The sequence below is a fragment of the Zonotrichia albicollis genome, chromosome 1 (assembly GCF_047830755.1).
Source record: "Zonotrichia albicollis isolate bZonAlb1 chromosome 1, bZonAlb1.hap1, whole genome shotgun sequence".
In the NCBI taxonomy this organism is placed as follows: domain Eukaryota; kingdom Metazoa; phylum Chordata; class Aves; order Passeriformes; family Passerellidae; genus Zonotrichia; species Zonotrichia albicollis.
This window is the reverse complement of record NC_133819.1, coordinates 87473862-87499339: the sequence shown is the minus strand read 5'-3', so window position 1 is coordinate 87499339 and position 25478 is coordinate 87473862.

Here is a 25478-nt window from a genome sequence, read left to right as displayed (position 1 = left end):
ATTTGTTGAAAGTAGAGGTTCTTTTGGACAGAGTTCCAAGGTGAGTTTAGAATGAAACCCGGCTGGAAGGGCTGTCTGAGCTTACTTGGAAGAAGGCAGGAGGTAATGTTTTTAATCTGTTCTCATGAAAAGGACATTGGTAAATTAAGGTTAAAAGATGGTTTGATATAGAGTGCAAATAACTTCTTGCTGTTACAAAGACTCCAAACTACCATATTTGGAATTGTGTGTGTAATCAAGTAATTGTTGGGGGTTTTTGTTATATTGCTTATAAAGGAATTTCAATCAAGAATGTCCTTTTTTGGACCTCTCTTTTGAAAGTCCTATCAGCTGGCTTGATGCAGAATTCATTTTACTATGACTCTGTGTTGCCATTTCTTGAAAGCTATCTTTGTAGCAGGAAAGAATGTTCTCTGCTAGAGGTGATGGAGCAGGTGATGGCTGTAGAGGTGAAAGGATGTGGTCTGCTAACAGTGATTTCTATAATATACTCACTGGTATTTTGAGGGAAAAATAGAATACTGAGAGAGAGTTCCTTGCCTTTCTTCTTAAAAATTAAGTGATTTCACAAATATTCTATTTGTGAATATACTGTTCATTCAAAAACAGTCTGGAAATGTTATAACTGAAATAATGATTCCTTTTTTCCTTTTCTCAGTTAAATAATAAACCTTAGACCAAGAAACCCCTATTGGAGCAGGATAATGAGGTTTACCAGATAGATCTGGCACCAGGAATAATAATCACTTTGTGAATGGACCCAGTGAATAAAAGAAACAATGATAGAAGCCCGTTCCTATCAAAACCAAAGTATGTCTGGATAGGAAGGTATTCCTCTTGCTCTGTAGAGCAGCCTGGCTAGTTGGAACTGGAAAAGAAGGACCATAATGGTTTGGGATGCACAGCTCTTCAAGATACTGATGTTGAGTCTGATTTGGTAGCCTAATAGTTGGAGCATTCACTTGGAAGAACAAAAATGAGTGCCTAATGTTTGAAAGCTTGGGATACTGCCTAGTTCAAAGGTCACAGATCAGAGTCTGTAGTGCTTATTGCCTCTTCCTTGTCTGATAATGAACTGTGCTGACTATTTCATGTATTAAAGGAACGTAGACGTGACTAATTCTACAGAATGTGCTGAGGAAAACAGATTTGCTGTGGTTTAGCTTCAGATTTGCTGTCAGTGAGTCATAAAAGTCTATAAACTAGATCACATTTTTGTTAAACTACTACTGATGATTTCTGTATATTTTCCAAGAATAGGTCTGTAGCTGTCTCCTCTCAGTCCGTGCTGAAGATCACTTGCTTTCCTTTGCTCTGAAACAGCAGAGTGCTCAGGCAAGCACAGAGCAATTCACTCAATGTGTTGCCAAAGCACCTGTACAGTTTGCAGATTTTCTGCACAAAGGAAAAATTCCATCTTCGATGCCAACCTGACACAACCTTTGTGTTCTGGTCAAAGGAGGTTTTCAGGTATCATAGGGAGAGAAGAGAAACTGTAAAGGCTGGGAGAAATGGTCGGAAAACTAAGACTCTGATTCTAACTCGCATGGTAATTTGTCTTGCATAGTGAACTTGCTCATATTAGTTAATTCAGAGTCCTGCTGCATGTCTGGAATGTGGAGTTCAGTGTAGATGAATAATAAATGAATGTAAGAATGTTAAATTCAGAAGTTAATTTTAACAGCATCACATGCATTAGTGACAGTATTAAAAAAATGCATGTGGGTTTATATTCTGCAAAGCTGTGACAGTTATTTTATGTGACTTGCCAGCACTTGTAAATGTTTAACTTAGATGGTGCTCTTGCATACTATACTCCCTAATTTTTATGTTCTGCGCTGAGTTGAGTTTGACATGGGATTTTTCTAACTCTAGTAGTCTGCGATATGTGATGTACATGTGTGATAGCTTTAAATTAACTAGTCTGAATATGGCTAACAATTGAGCTATGTGATTATAAAAGTATTTTACATGTCTGAATAAATGCATTAGTGGATTGCTTTTGTGAAATTTAGTAGGGTTGTTTTTCCTGTGCTCTTTACCTAACCTGAGTTATCAAATTGAACATCAAGTATGTGGTTAAATGTCTAAAACTTAAGGATAATAATATTATGTAGCTTAAATTTTGTCAGGAGAGATCTTTTCATGCTTGTAGCCTCTCCACTTCTCCAGCCCCAACATCTGGTTGATATTCCTGTAACTTTGCCTGTTTCTTCTTAAAACAAGGATTGCTAAAGTGGGCAGCTTTTCTTTTGTGATTGCATCCTTGGTTAGTCCCTCATCATGAATCATTCTTGGGCATTTGTAGAACTGTTAGTTTCTAAAAGATTATTTATAAGCTGTATATAGATGGCACAAAAACACTTTGGAAAAGCACAAAAGCACTATGATTTTTGAACAAACCTCTATGAGCAAAGAGCAGTTTGTGGTTGTGTCACAGACATGTTTTATGAAAAATGCTTTCCTTAGATTTTTTTTCCTGAGAAGCCGAGAGGCCTCAGAAACAAAATGTCAATAGTTATCTGCTGCTGTGGAATGCAACAGGTGGATCTGTGATTGGTCTGTGTTGGTTGTTTCTAAATAATGGCGAATCACTGTCAGCTAGCTCCGACTCTGAGAGTCAGGAGCTTTTGTTATTCATTCCATTCCCTCCTTTCCTTACAAGCCTTCTGATGAAACCCTTTCTTCTATTCTTTTAGTGTAGTTTTAATATAATATATATCATAAAATAATAAACCAGCCTTCTGAAACATGGAGTCAGATCCTGGTCTCTTTCCTCTTCCTGGACCCCTGTGAACATCACCACATGGTCGTGTCTGTGGCAGCTGTGTAGGAGTACCTCTCCAAGGCACTGTTTGGCTCTGGAAAGTGGCTGGTTCAGTGGAATTTTGATTACAAAGGAGAAGTTAAAGGCAGGAGAGGATTTGTCTTCCAGGCTGGGAGCTACTTTTTATCCTGTTCTTGTAACTCTGTGAGTAGACCTAGAGCCTTTTGGCTGCAGCAGAAACATCACTGTTACCCTCAAACCAGACTTTGTATGTGTATGGGATTTGCAAATTAATTGCTTGCTGCCTTTTAAGAAGTTGTCTCTTTGCTGAAATTTAGAACTCCTGATTTTAAGAAAAACTGAAGAAACCAGTTTTGATTCTTTTTATGCTTCATACATCTTTGTTTATGCTAACTAGCCACACTTGAAACAATCAAATGTATCTTATGACTTGCATTTTGTATCAATTACTGTTGAAAGAATGATGGTGTAAAAATGTGTGGATTGCGCCAAAACCAATAGATGTTAATTATTTTCTGATATTCAGAGTCTGTGGCCCTGTATATAATATAAATGGAACACATTTGTACCCAAGATGGTCCTTTTTTAAGAGAGCAACTTTGCATATTCAGTAGATACATAGGATATATGTAAATTCACAACACCTCTGTGGAAGCTGGAAATAAAAAAATTATAAGTGGTGACATGTATAAATCTCAGATCATCACTAGTTTTAGTCTACTGTTATGAAAAGACAGGATGGAGTGATCACATGATAATAGAAAACATTAAAAGAAAATTGTCTCACTCATTTGTATACTGAAGCAGCATAGTTTGCTTGGAGATTGTCTATGTAGAGCAAAGTTGGAGTTCAGCAGTACAAGGCACAGAAAATCTGTGATGTTGCTGAACAAAACTTTTATAAAAGACCTCAAGAGATACTAATGAACAAAGTAGTGAATACCAGAGACTACTAAAAAGGGACCTTGGTGACAGCCTCTGTGGACCATGAATGATAATATCAAAAGCTTCTGTCTAGACATTTTTCCTTTTTATTCTGTTCTGTGAATGTTTTTCAAGGGTATGACTGTCAAACTTTCAGTTATTCCTTGTAATGAGAGGGTTTTGTGTTCCATTTAAACATAATTCTATTTACTAACTGAGCAAGCAAGTTTCTCACTTTTTGGGCCTGATGGTTATGTGTTTCTGCTGTTTCATTATTCTATGGAACAGGTGACCTGTGTGACTTGAGGTACTGTGAGGACTTAAAAAGCACAATTGCCTGTTCCAAACACTTTTAAAGGCCATAGAAGGACTTTTCCATGAGATAAGCACAGCAGGGAGCAATAGGATGGCATCAACACCAGGCCTGGCAGAGGTGAGATGTAGTTAGCACATTCTGTGCAATGAATCCAAACAAAAATTCCCACTGAAGCATACTGTAAAGAAGCAACTGCCTGTTAGTTGTGTCACAGGCCCAAAGAAAAATCACACCCAGTTATGGGACTGATGGCATCTGCAATGACAGAACACTGTGTCTCTGCTCTGATCCTTTCCTGCAAATATGTCTCCATGGGTACCTGGAACCTGGACTGTTAAGTCATTGTGACAGAAACCTGAGATACCACCTGGACAATAATATCACCTTTATCTTATCTCAGACCTAGGAGAGGTGAACAAACCTGGGGAACAAGAATGTATCACTTATAATGGACACAAAAATGTGGGATTTATGGGGCACAAGGAAAGTTAGTTCAGCAACTGCAGAAATCAGCTCCTACTTGGTAAAAGTTAATTTCTGCCGGGAGAAGCCACGACCATCAACTCATGGCATGCTAACCCAAGAAATCACTGACTCAAGAGAAACATTGTGGACTAATTAGCATGAGAAGCAAGGAAATAATCTAACCAATAGAATAAGAGAACTGTGTAGCCAATGAGCAATAATTGCTTTGTTTGCAGCAATGTATAAATAGATAATTTTGGAACAGTCTTGGGACCCCACTATCACTGGGAATCCCATGGTGGAAAAGAGTGAGTGGAATGCTGCTGGATCTACCAGTGGTGACCATCTTCAGCTTGCTTTCTCTCTGCCCTTCCCCATCTATCTCTCTCACATTTAATGCTAAATAAATCTGTGTTACTGACTTTGGTATATGGTGTTGTTTGCACCTTAATTTGGGAAGGGATCACTTAGATCATAACAGGTACTGAAAGAAAGTATAATTTTGGAGACTGAAAATATGTGTTATTTAACTGGGATTGCAGTGTTATCCTTTGGACTTGAATTAAGCATATATTTCTAAAGAAGAGTTGGACAAATCCACCTATTTAATAACTCGAACTTCTTTTCCCAAGTAGTGATGGTGAGAAAAAAATGGTAATGGAAAAAAAGATAAATTTGCATTTTCAATCCCCATCAAGCATGAAGTAGGTATGTTGGGTAGTATGTTATTATTCAACTATTAAAATACAATATGGCATCTTGTTTTGAGAGAGACGCATTGGTGGTCTGCGAAGCGAGGCATGTGCAAGGTGGGGTGTGGGACGAGATACTGGAGCCTCCATTTATGTGTACTTTCTACATTAAAAAAAATAAATCTACTAATACTTAATATACAGCTTGACACTGGTGCTCTGACTTGGTCCACATGTTAGATAACACCATAAGGTCACAGGGTCTACTCAGGGAAGAGTGGATGCTTCAAAATGTAGAGAGGTTGACAATGGTGCTGTCACTTGTTCATTCCCTTCAAATGTTTTGTGATGTGTTACAGTTTGTGTGTCCGGTTAAGTGGATTTAAACATTATATGGTCTACTTTTAGCTAAGCTAACCCTCACAAAACATACTTGTATCTTTAAAAGATGCCTGCAAAGGAACTTGTTGATCAAATGTAAGGCTAATAATGTGAGAACAAGTGAACAAGAAGGAAATGGCAGAGCTGACATTTCCAGTTATAGTGAAAGCAATGATCTTACCAGATCTGAAAAAAACTTGGAAAAAAAATGTTATAGAAATAAACTGAACTTTGAACCAGACTTTTGAATTCCTGCATCACAAAATATTGAACCAAATTGACAAAATCAATGGATCATATTAAATCACATACCTCTCCCTAAAAAAATGGAAGAAATTAGTTTTATTTTTAGGGTAAAGCAAAAATGGGATTTTAATGCTGTTAATAAGTACAATTATAATTAATTATTGGTTATTTAATCCTTAATTTACTTTGTTTTAATAGGTGCAGAATGTATTAAGAGTAGTAGATGTACATAACTTTTAAAGAAAAACCTATGCATGTGTTGGGAGTGTATGCTCAAATTCCTTTTACTTTATGCTCAATAGGTATATATGAGAAAAGAATTGGCGACTGTTGAACTACGGAATAGACACTTAAAGAGTAAATAGAGATTAGATCATTTACTTTCATTTGTTTAGTGTCCTATGACACTCTTGACTTGGTGTTATGGGGAATGGAAATTTGCCTGTGATTTGCCACAGTTTTCCTCACATGGGATGCCTCAGAGGTGAATCAGTTGTGTCATGTACAGAATACAGCATCCTGTGATGCTGCTGCTGCTCTGAGACGTGTTGTGCAGCATCTGAGTAATGAATTCAGCTAAAGAGTCTACATATTAACTGCTGGCATTTTGTTGAGTTCATTAACATCTTTTTTAGGTTTTAGCTTTTTAAAGTGAGTGGCTTTGACTAGAGTGATTAGCACTAACCTTGGTGCTGGTGGGAAGGTTAACATGACATAAAATTTTTTGGAACACAAACTTTGTCATGGTTGTCATTATATGAAACACTGCTGTATAGGTCAGCCAAGGACACCTTGATTAGTCAGTAACATCTTTTGATTAACATTTTCTTTTTCCCCCAATGACAGATATTTATTAATACAAGCTACATAATGAAGATTTATTTCTTCTACAGAACTATATACATGTTCTTGTATTTCTGATTATATAGCAATTTTTGAATTAATGGTAAAAGACTAATGACCTGAGGAAAGATCTGTGGAGATGCAAAACTTTGCCAACTCTGACTGTATAACATGGTGCTTTTTATGTTGGTTCTACATGAATGAATGCATAATCATGTATTTAATGTGAATATTGGACATTACTCTGTGGTAATGAATTAGGACATTATTTTGCATGAGAATTACACAGGGAAATGCAATCAATGACATTTCATGTTCATTTCAGCTAATGTCATTATTTTTATAGTCTCATTTCAGTCTTTTCTTTCACTTCAAAAGTCTAGTGCTATTATTTTTTTTGTGAAGCAACTCTAAACTCACATTTATTAAGGGCACAACTTTTCATACATCCATAGTAATTCTAGAATTTAAACTATGGGTGTGCAAGTTAGGGCCTGAGATAAGAGTTTCTTTATGCAATTATAATTTTAGACAATACAATGCCTTTGCCATGAATATGACAAGAGGAGAGGATATTGTATTAACTGATTTTTCTTTTTCTTTTTTTGCTTAAATGTTTTTTCTAGTAGTTTTTAGTCATACTTGGTATGTTCTATCCAGAGGAGGAGGTAATTTGGGCATCACTCAGATCCATTGAAAACCATTTGATTACTTGGTGTTTCATCTTTCTGTGGTCTTCGTGTGCATTTTCTGTCTGAGTCACTGTGAAGGCAGTCCCTTTCCACTCTGCTTAGTTATAAACCTGGGATATCATTCTCTATATCCTCTTTATCTGCACCAGTGCACCATTTTTCTGTGCTGAGGCAGTTACTTTGCCCTGCAAAGCAAGCTGTAAGGGTCAAACAGACCAAGCCTCTTCTCTGCACCCACCACCTGCTGCACTGATCAAAAATGTGCTGGTGGTGCTAAGCTCCAAAGAGAACGTGGAGAACGGGCTATTTCTGCTGTGCAGGTGACCTGCCTGGAGCTGTTCTCCTATGATAGAGGGTGGGTGGTGTGTCTGTCCAGAAAATGCTGCATTTCTGGGCTAGCTCAGCTTGTCCTAAAAAGAATTCATGTGCTCTTTTCAGAGAGCAGGAGGAGATCAGAGGACTGTTACTGCAGTTTGCTCATGTATTGTGTAACTGGTGGGCCACCACTGATTCTGTTTTCTAGAAAATGTACTGCCAAAATATTCACAGAGGTCTACTGGGGAGTGGAAGGAGAGCAGGAATGAATCTTAGAGGATGTAGTTCAGCAGGAACCTGCAAGGTTTTTTTAGTGGCAGCAGAATATTAGGAAGTTTTTCTACCTTCTTGTTTTAAAACCCACAGCTTCCAGGCTTTCAAAAATATTTGTGTACTTTTCAAAGGTCTAGTGTAGTTTAATTTTTCCCCCCCTGTTGTTTATGGAAGACATTGGATCCATTCTTTATTTGGAGACTCATTTGGACTTAAAATGACTAGATTTATTAGGAAGGATTGGCTCTGCTTACATGCAAGGTAACTTTCCAGCAAGTCTTTTACAGTTGGGTGTTTTCTTCTATTTTGCTTCAGTTCCAGAATTCCCTCTACTTCAAATTTTATTTCAGTTCTTTAGTTGTGTTAAATATTTATATCACATAAACAGGAATAGTGGAAGAAATAGACTTGGGATGAAGTTATTGTTATCCAGTAGTACCCTGGAGATACAATGAATAAGTCAGGTGTTTAATATGAAAGAGTGATCAGTTTAATTTCTGCATCCTTCACATCTCTGTGTAATCATGTAATTTATCAGTAGTTAGCACAACATGTCACTAGTGACAATGTTATAAACAGATTTTAATTTACAGATAAATGCTAAAATACAGAAAGAAATTGAACTCCTTTTTCCATCTGCTTATGTGAATTCCCACACATGTCAGTATTGCAGCAGCATGTACTTAAATTATGAGTAAAATATGTTTATTATTTAAGTAACTATGTAGTGCTCAGCTTTTAAGAGAGTGCATCTGGTCCTGCTTTTCAGTTTAATATTCAGTTTTTAAATGCATGGAGGCTTAACTTTGGGGTTCAAAGTAAAACAAATCTAGGGTCTTTCCTGTATTTCCTCTTAATCTTTTGAGCCCTTATTTTTGTTCAGAATAAAGCACTGGTGAACTATAATACCAAGTCCTTCACTCTTGCATTTCTCTCAGCCTTAATTTTTTTGCATTCTCTCTTGTGTTCTTAGTAATGGTGTGTGGAGGGTTTTTCTTAAATTTTGCAAGCCAAACAGTAGAATAAGTGCAGATTATCATTCTTTCCTCAGGCTCTACTTTGCTCTTGTTCTTCTTGAACTGAAATAATATGAACTCTTAAATGAGACTAGAACTGCTTCCTTGTGGCAAGAATAAAGTTTGGTTTTCTACTGAATTTTGGCCTTATGAAATATGGCTTTGACAGCAATGACAAAATAGCAACAAAATGGGCAGGAAACAATCTTGACACAGATTTTTGGCATTCTGGTTTTAGTAAGTCCCATCTTCCACTGCATTTGAATCTTGCCTAGTCAAACAGGAGGAGGTTCTGTTTCAAGATTAATATTCTGAAGTTTTCATTGATTTCTGCTCCCTGAAACTCTCCTCAGCAGTCAAGATTTCACAGAGCTTCTCAATAAGTTTCCTGGTTGAGATTTATCTGAAGAACAAGTTAAATATTATGTATAAATAAAAAATACCTGAATTGGACAAAAAACCCCTGATTTTGTGACAAGCTGTGGACAACTCAATGTATCAAGATTTTCAACTGACCTTGATTAGACGTGAAGAAAAAAATCTCCTGCAAACTACATGTCCCATTTCTGCCTCTAGGACATTCCTCCTGCTCTAATGATTGATTTTGAACATTGTTATAACTGAGTGGCTCTAAGCAATGTCTTCGCCATAGTTCTTTACTTTTTCCTTGGTGTACAGTAAATAAAAGTCTCAAGTTTTGCATTTTTAGTTTGGGTTTTTTAATGTTTTAACATACCTAAGTGTAGACTGTGAGTAATATAGACCAAGTCCTTTGAAAATTGCCTTGCTGAGTGGTGCGAGTGTACTTCTGGACTGTCATGGTTCATAAATTTTATGTGGCTGATGAATTACACAGTAGATAACTACCACATACTTTGTATTTCCTGCTGTGGATAGAGAAACTTCCTGATCTCTCTGTGGTAGAGAGGGACAAATAATTTATTGGCTTTTCTCACTTCTGAGTTTTGCAGGCAAAGGACTAAAAATACCTCTTGCTGTATGACAGGAAACCCAGACTTTTTCCTAAGTCTGTTATTCAACCATCTGGGAAATGATGTTTGCTCTCCCACAGAAAAAAGAAATGCTATTTAATTTCAATGCAGTTGAACAAACTTGAAAGTCAGGTTTTTCATGTATAAATGTCATTATAAGAAGCATCTCTCCTGTGCTGTGACTGGGAAGTAGGCTTGTCCTTCATGCCTTCCAAAGGCTCTTATCCCAGTTGAAATTATGGAATACTGTAGATTTACTAGCCTTAGCCACAGCCAAGAGTATCTTGGGACACCTGGGTACCTGAGGCACTGCCCCTGCATCCATTGCTCTCATGCTGCTCTCTCAGAGAACTCTGCTTAGGCTCACAGGGTCATCTCCAGGTCCTCTTCCCACATCTCATGGGACAGAGAACTCCTTGTGAAGCTGGATTCCTCTCCTGCTACTGTTGAAACTTCTCTTTGTCCCTGTGGTCTTCCAACACACCTCAGAACACCTGGCTTTTGTTTTAGTCTTCCTATTTCTCTAAGGATGAGAAACTTGCAGGTTATTGGAATTCTAAACACAAAAGTGTTGGAATGGACATGGTAAGAACGTGTTTTGAAGGATGTTTTGCAAGTAAACTGAATAATGAGAAGAATATCTTTGAAGTAGTTAAATTGCTTGTGGTGAGTACTGGCCTTTGGTTACAGGTATCTGAACAGGTGCACAGAAGTGAGCTTTGAACTGGGTTGACTGTTTTTTTCTGTATTTTGGAAAGGATATGCAAACAAACCAGTGCTCTTAAGCTGTTTGAGGTAACACTGAAGATAGACTAGAAAACAAGTAGAACATAAACCTAGTTGTCCATGTGCATTATGCTTTACACATACATCAGAAGTTTAAGTTTCCTAAACAGTAATTTTCTTTACAATGGTATATTTTTTGCAGTCTGAGTTGGGTGGAGTATGCCTGTATCTGTATAGTTTATATCTCTGTATATAATTGCCTCAAGACCAAGTAGTGCAAGGATAGTTTGGGGCCTCATAGCAATGGCAGGAATAATACACCACAGGACAATTTTCAGGCTTAGCAGAAACTGGAGAGAGCTCAGAACAGCAGGTATTGCCAGCAGCCCTGCTTGAATGGATAGCTAGGAATGATGGACAGATTTATCACAGGTGAGTTCATAAAGGTCTCTGATTCCAACAGCAGAACAAATATATTGGTTGTAGGTGCTATATTTCAGAGGCATAAAGTCAAAGGAAGGCTATGTTCCCAGAAGGGATTAGAGAGTCATAATGTCATATGTGCAGAGTGACTGTCATTTGCAAACAGACTAGGGATGTGTCTTACTAATGGGCATAGACTGAGCAAAACACTGCTGCAGAAAACATGTGAACCACAGCTGATCATATTATCAGTTTCAGTGATCATTAGAGCTGAAGGAAAAACAGAAAATAAAACAAAACTAAACAACACAACTAAAAAAAAAAACAGGTATGTTTGGAGAAGGCATGTGCACGTTTAATTCCATTAATTTGAGATTAAGTGAGAAGGAACCTTTGGGGTAGTGTCTTAGGGAAAAACCTTTCTCATGCGTTTGTTTATTGGATTACTTGAGAATATAAACTGTACTTTTAAAGCAATAGGAAACAGTAATTTTTAAACTCTGAATTGCAGTGCCACTCTTTATTTTAGAATATCAGATTTTACTGGTTAGTATCTTTACTACCCAAGAGCTGATGCTGATGTGTAGAAGTCTAATTATTAGCCATTACAAAGGTATGAGTTATTTGAACCAGCCAATTACGAGGAAATAACATTTTTCCATGCCAAGAGCCCTGAAAAGAAACTACACAACAGGAGCATACATACTTAGTCATGCCAAGTCATTGTGCATTCCTACCTCCTCTCTGATAAATGGCTGGGAGGAATAAACAAGCTAAGAATAAAAGAACAGGGCAACTGTCATTACAAAGAATAGAAGAGCGCGGCAAATGTCTACAATACATCTTCCTGATTCTTGTCCAGTTTTTACTGGTAGTTTCCAAGGAATTTCAGAGCCACCTGTGATTTCTCCACTGTTATGTTGCCATTAATGGATTGGTTTTTGCTATTATGTCCACTCTCTTCTTGTACTTGTGTAAATTTTTACTATAACTATATCCTTGTCAAGGAATTCTATGACCTGTCTCCAGTTTAAGAAGTAGCTGACTGGTCTGTGAAGACAGATGCTTACTAGAGGTGTCCATTTTATGGAAAGTTTGAAAACCACACAAATTCAATGGAAAAATGTTGTCTTCTGCATGGTGTTGACATACATTTTATGTCCAATATTGTGTCTACGTGACACATTTAAGCATATTGATTTACAACTCTTACTTAAATAGAGTGGAAAAGGAGCGAGAGTAGAAATAAAAAAAAATTTCTTGGGATATACTGATTAATCCTACTGAAACCTGGGGTATGTCAGACTGTTCAAATCAGTGTGATGGCTGTGATTATCAGGAATCACACCTTTGAACTGGTGTGTTGTGACTTGGGAGTCAGTAGCTTTGAGGAGTTTGTTGTGGGAGCTGTGACAGTAAATTGGTGCTATGGACAGGACACTGTAAGGGACTGAACAGCCCCGTAGAATTTTTTATCTGGGATGGGCTCAGCTTTCTCCATCCCAACATGCAGGAATAGGACATGCTAACCCTTGAACCCTTTCACTTTGTGGACAATACTTGCCTTATCCTTGTCTTCCTAAGTAAAATGTGCCTTATGTGTCATGCTAATGCAGCCTGAAAGAATAAAAAGATTTATGACCCTTTATGAAAATGTTTAGATAAAGTGCAAAATGAAAGAGAAAAATTTCTACAAAATCTGTCTGCCATTTGACAAAGACTTTCACAAGTTCTGGTTGACTTTGTACAAGAACATTCAAAAAATTTGGTTGTCTCCTTGCAGAAAAGTTCAGATGGGGAGCAAAATGAAAGGGTGAAATTGGCAACTCTGCTGCACATAGGAAGAGGCCTTGTCTGACAGCTGCACTTTGTGCCCTGTATGGCTGCGGCGTGGGAGAAATTACTGAGGGCACTGTTGGATGCTGGGATAGGAATGAGATGTTGGTTTTGGGAAGATTTTTTTTGTTATTGTACCATGACTGAATTGTTTTAAGGATTGAAATGATGAAGTCTGCTGTGGAAAATCTGGGACTGAGCCAGTGAGGAAACCTAGTCAGATTATCTGAGTGTGGGGTGTGCAATTGCAAAGGGGCCTTGATCCCAGCTCAGGTGGTGCAGGTGTGGCTGCCAGAGTGGCTGCTGGATGGCTGGGAAGGGAAATGTCCTTAACAACTGTACAATAAAACATCCAAGTTCCCTGGTATGTGGTCTGATGTCTTTGAACAACGGGAATATCTCTTGTCCCCTTGATGGGTTGTGGCACTGCTTCTTGCTTTATAGAACTAATCTATTTTGTTGTTCACTGTTTTCCCTAATGGATGTGATTCATGTCACCAACTTGAGGCAGATCTGGAGTGAATTTTGAGAATGAAGGGTGGATCTTGACACATTTTTTAAACATAGCTTCTTCTGGCATTGCATAACATCCATTTCTTCTGGTGCTCAGAGACCTGCAGGAGTGTGAAGGACAAACAAGGATCCATCTTTTGTGTTTGTGTAGAAGTAAATTCAAACAAGCCTCTTAGGTTTTCATCACCCTCACCCCTTATTTTTAAATGAGGAAAAATATCTCTCCTGTCAGGTTAATAATGACCGGGATTCCTCTGATTTCTTTGCTCTGTGCAGCAGCAGCATATCATACCATTGAAATCATCATTGAAGCCATGATTATGGATAGTGCAGGCAGCTGTGTTTGACACAAGTCTAAACTAACTAGGAAAGCACTCCTCTTATGTTGTCCTGTTATGGTGAGAGAATTCACCTTGATTTTTTAGTAGTCTCTCTAGTTTTGTGAAACAGGTGGTATTTTATTGTGGTTATAAAATCATAACTTAAAGCTGAAATGTCCTCATTTTTTTTTTTCCCTTGTATGTAATGAACCATACCTGAAAATATATACAGATGTAAATATCTGAAGATTTCTCTGCTACAAAAGCAGACTGTCAATTCAAAATGTGGATGGACTGCTAAGTACTGCATGTCTAATAATATTTAAAAAGCGTCTTTAAACAGTTCTGTGTCATTCAACAAGAGCAGTTCTATGAGAGTGTTATTTTAGGAGAAATTACTTGAAAACATGCTGAAATATTCATTGGAACTGTATACTTAGTATTGCTCTAGGAATTCACATTCAACTCCGCAACTTGTTTTATTCTGCACATTTGAAGTAACTTTATGGTGGTCTTTTCTTCCCTGTGAATCTATTGTGAATGCATGTGTATGGTGTCTTGTTTAATATATTAGAAATTCTGCTTTTTCATGAGGTCTCCTCATAAAGAGTTAAGGAAGTGCTGTCATGTTAATGTGAATGCCTTCAGTTGAGCCTAAGAGCGTAGTGCAGGATAATATGAACCCTCAGAAATTTCCAAGTTGTTTTTGTACCCATACTAAGGCAGCAAGTAATAAGAAATTAATATGATCTCCCTTGGTATTTCAGCGTGTTTCTCTTTAGGTATCTCAAAGCACTGTAAAAGACCTGTGATGCACTGGTCTAGATGAAGTTTAAGGTCCCTCCCATCCCAAACTGTTCTATGTTTCTATGAGGTATTTTTACTTGGGAACAAATGATCAAAACATATTCCTTTACAGACACAACAAAATTTTGTTCCTTTTCTTTCTTGGGATGTGTGTGAAATGAGGAAAAATTCTAGTCCTACTATATTCTTTTGCGCAAACACTCTTCTCTCTTGCAAATAGTTTTTAGTTGTTGTCTCAAAAGGTGTTCTACTCAGAAATCACTTGGAATGCAATTTGAACCACATATTTTCAAGTGAATAAACCGCATATAGTTCATGCTTTTATATCTACTATTTAGATGATTAAATTGAGCTATGTGTCTTCTCTATGCACAGCTGATAGAAACTGTCATCTCTTTCACAGATGACTGTTTCAGAGCAGAAGAGTAATGTGCTTCAGCTGTGTGTGTTTTCTGCATGGTTCTGCATTTTTCCCTTTTCTTGGTTGTTGCTTCTGTTTTGTTTTTCTAAACTTATCTTTCTGTCTTACTCTAAAATTATTTGTAGAAAGATTTTTTTTGCCCTTTATCCAGGACAAAAAATTATGCTTTTCCACTGTCCCCAGGTCAATGCTTGGTATTTTCGGTGCAGTAAGAAGTGGAACGAAGTGTTTACTTCAAATCACTTTTCCTTAGTTTTGGAAGTGGTTTATATGGGGTTTTAGAATTCTCTTCACTTCCAGAGATTTGTTCTTACTGCTGTAAAGGGTCATGAAGAAGCAGATGAGCAGATAACTGATGGGTTTGTGATCTGCAGTCACTTGAAGAGCTGCACTTCCTCGCCCTGTGTTATGGTTCTAGAGAGAGGGATCCCCTCTCCCAGTGCAGCTGTCAGATCACACAGTGCATGTTCCAGGTAATATTTCAGAAAATATTAACTCTTCTAATTTTAGCTCAGGTCATCCTAGATCCAAATTTCAAGGGCAGAAAATGGCCATCAATGTAAAATCAGAGTCATCTGACACTATTTGGTGAAATGATTAGCTAGATTGCTCTGGATTATAAAAGGTGAACAGCATTGCTTAATGTTGAGATAAAAAGTACAAGCTGCACTATGGGTCTTGGAGTTTGTTGTTGCTGACAGAATGGGCAGTTGAAGCTGCTATTGTGAGTGCTCAGAGTTTGTTGTGTTCTTAAACTGTCAAAGCATTTATGATGTTGGGACTGTTGAACTAGAAAATGTCTTGTTTTCTGTCAGTTGTGCTGCTACTATTTCCCTAATATGAGAGCCTCTCACTTTGTTTTCAAGATAATTTACAGACCTGCACGTGCACAAGACCACAGGATTCCAGGAGGAATTAAAATCCTCTAGCTGATATTCCTGGCTTTGCTCTGAGGCAGTAGCTTGTGGGGGCTTGAATACATGTTGTATTGTAAGATCTGTGTGTGTCTAGGTTACTCCAAACGAGCTGCAGCTGCAGGGTCCTTAGTTGGGCAACAGCTGTAGCTCGTGAGGGTAACTGAGATAAATAGGGGTGGGTCGAGAGCCCAAGAGGAGCCCCTGAGAAGATTGCTGCAGAGAAAGGAGAAGAGCCTGAGAGCTGGGACTGCAGCGAAGATTACAACAATTGGTGACCCCGTGTGAAGACGAACATGCAGCCAAACATCGAGAGAGAGAAGGTATGGAATTCCCCCGGACAGCCGAGAGCTGTGGCAGCCGAGAGCTGGGACTATGGAATAGCAGCCAGTGAGCTGGGACTTTGGAATATCAGCCTGGGAGCTGGGACTTTGGAGTAGCAGCCAGAGAGCTGGGACTATAAAAGATAGGACAGCCGAGAGCTGTGGCAGCCTGAGAGCTGGGACTGTAGAACATAATATGGCCTTTGAATTAAGGAGCTGTAGCAGCAGAAAGCTGCAAGAATATGGCCTTTAAGGAAAAGAGCCTTGGAACATCTAAGGACAGCCGAGAGCTGTGGCAGCCTGAGAGCTGGGACTGTACAGGGATATGTATATATTCTATGGTTACATCTAAGACAGCCGAGAGCTGTGGCAGCCTGAGAGCTGGAACTGTATGTATATTGTTATTGTGTAATTGTTAAAAGAAAAGGGGGGAAATGTGGGGGCTTGAATACATGTTGTATTGTAAGATCTGTGTGTGTCTAGGTTACTCCAAACGAGCTGCAGCTGCAGGGTCCTTAGTTGGGCAACAGCTGTAGCTCGTGAGGGTAACTGAGATAAATAGGGGTGGGTCGAGAGCCCAAGAGGAGCCCCTGAGAAGATTGCTGCAGAGAAAGGAGAAGAGCCTGAGAGCTGGGACTGCAGCAAAGATTACAACAGTAGCTGATAAAAAAAAAATTACTTAGAGTCATTAGACTTATGCTTAGAGTTATAGCCCTTCAAAATACTGTGGTTGTGAATAATTAACATGCAAATTAAGTGGAAATTTATTAGAAATATTTCAGAACTCAGTGGATGTGGAGAACAAGGGCTCTGAATGAAGAGCTACTCTGTTCAGTGGAGCTCCTCTGGTGATCAAAGGCATTACCAACCTAATTAAGGCTGGGGCTGGAAACCCAGAGCTCTGCATTCCCATGGGTTTTTCTGGGGTGGAAGGTTGCTCTGTTTCCTCAGGACTTTTCAGGATATAGGAGAAAATTCTTACAAAAGACCATAATTTTATGAAAAAAGAGACACAGGGGAGTAAGGAGATTAGGGAGTAACCTGATGTTCAGGGTGTGATGCTGATATGTCTGTATGTGGTCGTGTAACAGTGATAAGGGCAAGATGTGCACCAGCACCTCTTTGCCAGAAGAACATGCCTAACCAAATTGCCTTTTCCAAGTCCAGGACTTCTCTTAATTCCAAAGCTAATGCAGCGGGATTATCTAGAACACTTATTTCAGGAACACAAAAATATTAGCATAGATGGAAGATGTGAATGTGACATGTTCATTTTAATACATGTTGAACTGCATGTCCAGTAATACAGGATGATTGTGAAGCTTTTCAGAGAAGTAATAAAGGCAGTAGAGGGATCTCTGAGGGGGACATGAAGGACAACAAGATAAAGTTACTTAAGATGGAGAAGACTCAACATTCAAATCAGGTAAAAGCAAGAGAGATGACTTTGTTATATAACACTGTATAGGAAATGGAAGACTGTGATCCTACTAATCTGGAGACAGCAACATTTATTTAGAACAGACGAAAAATAAAATGTTCGAAGTCATGTCAGTTGTCCTTGTGGAAACACTGATCTATCTAAATGGCATTACATTATTTAATACTGGAAAATGAACTAAATTCCCACAACAGGAATATGTTTATATTCTATAGGTTAGAATTTCAGAAGTTCTGTCAAACTTTATTTTCATCTGAAACTGAAGTTAAGAAATATTTCATTACCTTAGGATTTTGACAGCTCAACACTCTTGACATCTGCTTACATTGAAAATACTTAATGTTTTGAGTTTGTATGTGTGTAGTTATGTTGCCTGCAGCGCTTTACTATCATCATCTGCTGTGGTTGATGTAAGTAGGTTAAGATAATTCTAAAAGTATTTTCACCGGGAAGAAAAACTCAGTAACAGAAGAGCCTTTCAATAAGCTTTGAGAAGTGCAACAAGTATCAGTGTCTCAAAACTGAAGCTGGAAAAAAAACCAAAAACAGGCAAAACCCAAATAAACAACACTAAGTATAACGTTTTGACATCTTTCACACACTCATTGAAGTGAATTCCATATTTGGTGTACTTAGTGGCAAGGGATAATATTTTTGCACTTTTTTTGCTGCGCTGTGTCTTCTGCTTGCTCTCCACTAAGATGATGTTGACTCATTTCTATACAATCCTGAACAATTCCATTTACATTAAATTCCAAACTAAACCTCATGTTTTTATTTGCTACTTGTGGTTTTAGGGAGTCTCACTGTTACTAGTTGTTCCTTTTTTCTAAGCAGGTTAACAGCAGCCCTGTGGTTTCAATTTATTTTTCTTTTTAACAAGAATATCAGAATTTAATGAACTTGGGAAGAATACAAGCAGGACTAAAACAACTGAATAGATTTGTGAGCTTTACTACAAGTGAGGATTCTGACTTGGTAGTTTAATTAACTGAGAAACAACCAAACCTACCCTTTTTGAAGACCAAGGTTTTAGGCTCACTTCTTTTTCCCTTTTCTTTTGGTTTGCTCTGAGCTGTTGCTTCACGTTTTCCCCCAATAGTTACCAAGTAACAGCCAGCAAATTGGCCTTGTCTTTAACAGGAGAATGCTTGGGTATTGTTTGACTGAAGATATTTCTTGCTACTTGACTCCCTTGAAGAGATCAGTAATGTCTACTTATTTCTTCTAGGAGTTTCAAGTATGCTGGAAAGACTTTTGCTTCACTGTGCCGGTGGCTTCGTTAATAAACCATTAACCTGTGTTGCAATGAGCCTTTTCTCATCTCATCATGCAGTAGGGCATTCAGTTTCTAGAGACTGCTTTGAAGGTTTCTTTTCTGCTTGTGGATTTTTTACTTATTAAATTAAATTAGCAGTTCTTCCTCATTGATTCTTCACACTGACACAAACTCTGGGCTCTACTGCATCTACAACATTCAGTGTGGATGTGTGGGGAAGTGGTATAATGTTCTTTTTAATCTTTGCTTTCTTTACTTTTCCAGTGAGGGTCATGATCCCAGTGTTCCAAATCCTTAAACATAAAACCCCCAAACCGATATTCCCACTGTTGTACATAGTTTTATTTTCCTGAAGAAGTTTCAGTACAGAGGTTTCTGCTGTAACCCAAGGGGTATTGAAAAATCTTCCTTAAAGCAACAATTACCACATTGTTAGAAGTCCTAGTCTTTTACCTGCCCATCAACTCTTTTTACCCACAAAGCCTTTGAAGTTCAGGTATCTTAGTTTGATGTGCCAGGAAACTATGCCAACTTCTAAAATGAATTTTAGAAGCTCTTTCTACAGTAACTTTTTCAACTGTAGTATTCAACACCAGTATATCCTACTTTGAATCATCACTGTGGTGACCTTGTGAACAGATTGACAGGGCCACACAGGCCTGTAGGCTAGAGGGACCAAGACCATGCCTGGAAAGTGGTAATCCATCAGTTCAATAGTCACAAATGGGATTACGTCTCAATGAATGCTGTAGAAGTGATAAAACCTGTAGCATCTTAGGAAACTTTTTCCATTTTCATCAAAATATCTTTATCTTTGAAGGAGACTTAGTCTGCTTCAATAAACTGCACTTAATTTTGCAGTTTGTGTGTACTCAGACATGTGCTCACAAATATATACTCTCTGAAGAATATCTAGTGGGTTATACCAGGTAAAAGTCCAGACCAGGACAAAATTAGTGACTAGAGTGATGCTTTCATGGGCAGGTCTGTTTCAGACATGTTTTTCTTAAGAACAGTAAGCTATGTGTGCTGCCTTTACCTCTGAAAGAATGAGTGAACTCTGCGTTACTGAGTGGTATCTTTGCCACTGCTCCGAATGCTTTGACAGGAAGATCTAAGTTTTGACTAAGCTTGACTGATCTTTCACTCTTATATAAAAAAATATTTCTTTCCTTATCTATCTTTTTGATACTTAGTTGTCTCAGACTATTTAAGCAATGTGTCTCCGCTGGTTGTGGCTGGGATAAAGTTAATTTCTTTGGAGCAGTTTGTATGTTGCTATGTTTTGGATGTGGTTACACAGTCTTTTCTGTATCTCAAACAGTCCCACCAGCCATGGAGGAGGCTGGGAATGCAGAAAAAGCTGGGAGAGGACACAACCAGGACAGAGACCCCAAACGACCTGTATTATATAATGTTGTTATCAGGTGGCACAAGTTGAAGAAGGAAAATGGGAAAATTAGGAGGAGGGGGTGACTTTGGGAGTGATGGTGTTTGTATTCCCAAGTTGCTGTTAAATGTGATGGAGCCCGGCTCTTTGGGGAATGGCTGAACAGCTGCCTGACCTTGAGAAGGGGTGAACAAATGACTTGTTTTGCATTGCTTGCATACATGGTTTGTTTGTACCTTTTAAACCATCTTGATCTGAACCCATGTCTTCCTGCATTTTTATCTTTTTGATTCTCTCTGTCATCCCATAGTGAGGGAGTTAGCAAGGGTGGTGTTTTGCTGCCTGCTGGGGTTAAACTGTGACAGAGGCAAATTCTTTAAATGAGTGGGTCTGTTCTGCACTGCCAGTGCCTTAAATACTTTTTCCTGTGGACTTCATCCAGCAAAGCCAACCAGGACCCCAAAATGAGCCAGCACATTCTTGAGGGTTTCACCTTCTTCTCCAATAAAAATTCCTTTCAAGAGAGCAAGTGATAAGGTCTAGCACAAGTATTTTTTTTATTCAGCCTTTATTCTAATACAGTGGATCTAGTATACCCCAGTATATGCATATGTAGCATATGCATGGAAATCAGAGTAGAATTTTTGCGTGTGGACTTAACAGTGTCTGTGTTAGAGCATACATGCAATAATGTGACTGTTTTCTTACTGCCCTTCATATCAGTTTCATAGGCAGAACAGCTGTATATTGTCTGCTGACATTTTAATGGGAAGTTATATTGAATGACTGTGGGAACTACGTTATGACGTCGTATTACTTCTGAAAGTGCTGCTATTACTTATGTCAAGGTAGCTTACTTTGTAGTCTGTACATATTGCCTAGTGGCTAAAAAACTAATGATTTAAAGATAATTTTATGTTTTAAAAGAGGCTTCTGTGGATACGTTTTATGTTTTGTAAGAGACTTCTACTTCTGAATGTGGTAGGATGCAATTAGTTGTAGAACATGGTTTGTAGCTACCCATTTACAAAAAACAGGCTAAATATAAAGTGTTCTATCTACTGCTGCTGCTAGTTCTGGAAGATGCTCAGTAGGCAGCCTGCAACTTTTTTATTAGAAAACCCTTAATCTTTGATCTGCTAAACTTTGTGTCTTCAGAATAACGGCACAAAAAACATACATCAGGCATTGCATTAAGACCAGATGATGATTTTTTTTTTCTTAGTTTTGTCCCCATCTGTACCAAACCCTGCTTTCAACTCTTGGGAGCCTGAGAGTATTTCACCTGTGAAGAGGAAAAAAAAAAGGTCCCACAAAATCCCCATGCTATCATCAGATGTTTATGCAAGTTAGTGAGCACCTTCTGGTTGGGTTCAATCCAAGGTGCAGAATTAGCTTTTGATGTGTTTGATAATACCTAGGAAGGGAAAGAAGGTGGCAAATCTCATCCAGTGTAAGTATGAAAAATAAGGCGTAAGAATTTGGCGTACACATATGTGCATGTTCTTCAGGTTCACGGCTGGAAAATTGTAAACTTGGTAATGACATTTGCTTGAGAGATGGACCTGAGGTCTGTAGGAAGATTGTGATGACATCTCTTAGTTTTTTTGGGGCACAAGAGGCGGAACTGAGTTTTGGCTCAGCACGATGTGAGTGCTGAGCGCTGCTCTGTCCCCCAAAGCACATTGGTATGGCTGAAAAGAGGTGGTGACATTGCTACTCCCCCTTCTGCTTGAAGTTCTCTAGCAGTATCTTGAAAGTCCATCTGGCTGTAGAGATGGGCAGAACTCACAGGTATTACTTGGTCACTAGTTTACCCCATCCTTTCCTATTCTGTCTTCTTCCCCTGATGGAGTAAGTTTTCCTCCAGGACTCCAAAGGTTGAAATTCTACTTTCATGACTTTATAACTTGTGTAGTAAAAGTTTTGAAGGCTTAGCCTGGAAATGTCACTTTTCTGCTTGAGAAACCTTGTTTTTGGAATATCCAATTTTGGTGTGTAGTAGGAGGATTTATGCTTGCTGACAGAGGTAACTGCTGAGCCATGGCAAAACACATTTACTTAAAATTTCAGCATTTTTTTCCAGGTAAAGAAAAGAAACAGTATGAGTAAATGAAGTGAGGAATGTTTATGAATTAGATGTGATATAAAGAAATTAATTTCTTACTCAGCAGCCTGAGTTGCTGGAAATGTTGCTGTATTAGAACTGAATGTCATGGATGCCCTTGTCAATATTAAATCTTTGGTATAAATACTATTTCTTCCATATATGTCAGGAACATGGTGTACTCTGCAACAGGAATTGAACTAATATGTAAGCAAGCATGGTCTCTAAAGATTACATGTGGTAGCTTAGGCTATTCTTATTAAAGGGAATTAAGCAAATAACTGTTATCTTCTTCTAGAATTTTAAGTGTGAACTAATATTTTCTTATTAATTTGCCTTCTGCTTCATGAATACTTATTCTGTCTTTGCCACACATCTGTAATATATTGATTCTATTATTGTATTTTTCCTGGTTAACTCAAACAGCTTCAACATTTCAGTCTTAACCAGCCTTCTTACAGGGGAAAGTCCTGGAAAGGTTATGGACAATGTTGTCCAGCTCTAGCAGGTTATTTTTTGGATAGAGCATTGTCACTTCTTTAGTGCTTATATGAACTCTGGGTGTACCACCATTGCAACAACAATGTCATTTGGTACTTTTTAGAAGTCCTTAATATTGCAAGTGAATCAATAATAGCAGTTTTCTTGCTGTCCTTGGGAGGGATTTGGACAATGGGGTTCAAAATAAAGAGACTAATGTTGAAGTTTAGCTGGTCCTCTAAACTATTTGTCGCTTAAAATTGCAAGTGAAGGATGAAGTAAATTTTCAGTGGGAGACTTAAAATGTTTTCCATCAGAAGGAAAAAATCCTTTACTGTTTCATTCTATTGTGTCTAAATGTAATAAAATGGATATTTGATTGCTTCAGCTCGGTTTTTTGTTCATTAGGTTGTTTTTTAAAATAAAATTATAAGCAATAAAAATGTAATACCACTTATCCCACTTATCACAACATTATTTTTTTCCTCAAACTTGTTTCTGTGTATTCTCAGTTTGACTTCTCATTCCCCAAATTCAGGATTACTGTTCAAATTGTTGGTCTTGTTTCATGGGATCAATAACTCATTATTCTTCTCTTTTTCGTGTACGTATGTCTTGCTGAGAGATCAATTTTTCAAATATGAAATCTGAGAAGCAATGATCATTGGTGTGTTAAATATGTCAGGTTGGTGGGAAAGATTTTGAGAAGAAAAAGATAATTTCTAGTGTGTGAATATGCTTGGACAGAGCCATTCCTGAAGGATTAAAGTAGAATGTATTTATTAGTCTGATCTGATTAGTTATGATCAAGCATAAGAAATCTTCTGATATCCTATTGTTTTTCTTTTGAAGTGGATCATATTGTAACTTGATTGTGGAGGCAAAGAAGGGCTCCTGAAGCTCATTCTTCAGGAGTTAAAAAGACTGTCTCAAGTTTCCTTGCTTATTGTTACAATACATTGGTGCTGTCTTGCATTTATGCTAATTTCTTCACGAGATGATGCGTGAACACTTAAACCCAAATTGGAAAATCTTCATTGAAATAATAGCTTGACTCAGGAAGGAGAGGTGGGATAATAAGCCAATCTAAGAAAATTTATATTTAACTGCCAGCTCTGTAGCTAAGTTTTTTGTAACATGTAGAACTATGTTTTTCAGCTTCTTCTAATTTGTGACGCCTTATGTACTTTTTCTTTTATGAGGGTATTAAGTCGATGTGTCTGAATGCAGTTTCTCTAAATTCACCCTGAATGGATGTACCCTGGGGAGTGGTCAAGGGAGAAGGAGTGTTGTGAAAGAACATAGTTGCAGTTGTGATTTACAGTCCTCAGTAAGTACAAGCCCCATGGTCTTGGGGAAATAAAGTCATGTATGGCTGATCAGTTTTTAAAAGAAAGCAAATGAACATGAAAGATAAAAACCAGGATATTATTAAGTTGGGCTTTAAAAATAGTTAAATGTGTGTTCCATATTTGAGATTAGAGGCGGCAGTAGTGGTTTACCTGTTATTCCAGTGATGATCTTGCTACCCTTTTGGGAAGGATCAACACTTATTCATAAGGTTGTGTGGGTAAACCAGAGATAGAACGAAGATAACTTGTAGTTAGCGTTCGTGAATTTTAGCTTTTTTTTCAGACTCAGTTGTATTCATAGGCATAACCATTGGAGATGTTTCAGTCAATTGGCAAAATTATTTAAATAAAAATCTTCCTTTTTTTTCCCTCCTGTTTTCCACATTGTTATTATGTGCCATTATTTCTTTGACTTTTGTAGGAGGAAAATGCAATATTTAAGCAAGGTGTCTCTATGAAAATCTTGGATATGTTTCTTGCCTTCTGAATGTGGTATGAAATAGTTGACTGGCACTTCAGTTTCCTTACTCTGTTCTACCACCGCCAAAGACCAAATCTTGTCCTGTTTTCTTACTAGAAAGAACAGTTTGTCTTAGGACTTTAACCTACAAGATTTACCTTAAGGCTGTACAACACTTGAGGGTTAATTAGAAACAGTATCTTTGGTCACTGGTCCTTTGAGATGTACTTGTCATTGAATATGCAACATTTTTATTTAAAGTTGGGAAGTTTTGTTTTTTGTTGTTTACTGCCTAGGCTGTACCCCCTTAAGCCAGTTAAATTATTATCTTTTGTGTGTATGTCCAAGTTGTAGGGTGTATTCTATATCTTCTGTATAGTTTAGCTGAGAAGATGCTTTAAAGGACTGGCTTGTATGACATTTTACAACCAATCACTGTTTCTTTGTTTTGTGAAGACAGATTGGGATGAATTGAATCATTTCACTCAGTGAAATGTCATGGTACAGATAGTCTTTCTTACAGCTATGCCTTGATTTCATTGTGTTCAGTTACTGGTAGATAGCTCCAACAAAATATGGACAAGCCAATATTGTGCTCTGGTTTAGTTAATGTTGGGGATATTCTTTTGTGATTCTCTGTGCTATTTTTGTTCTTATGCTGTCATTTTGTCTCTTGCAGAAAAGAGGAATGCTATACTATCCAACTAATGAGAATGAACAGACATTAGTTCTAAAAATTCATA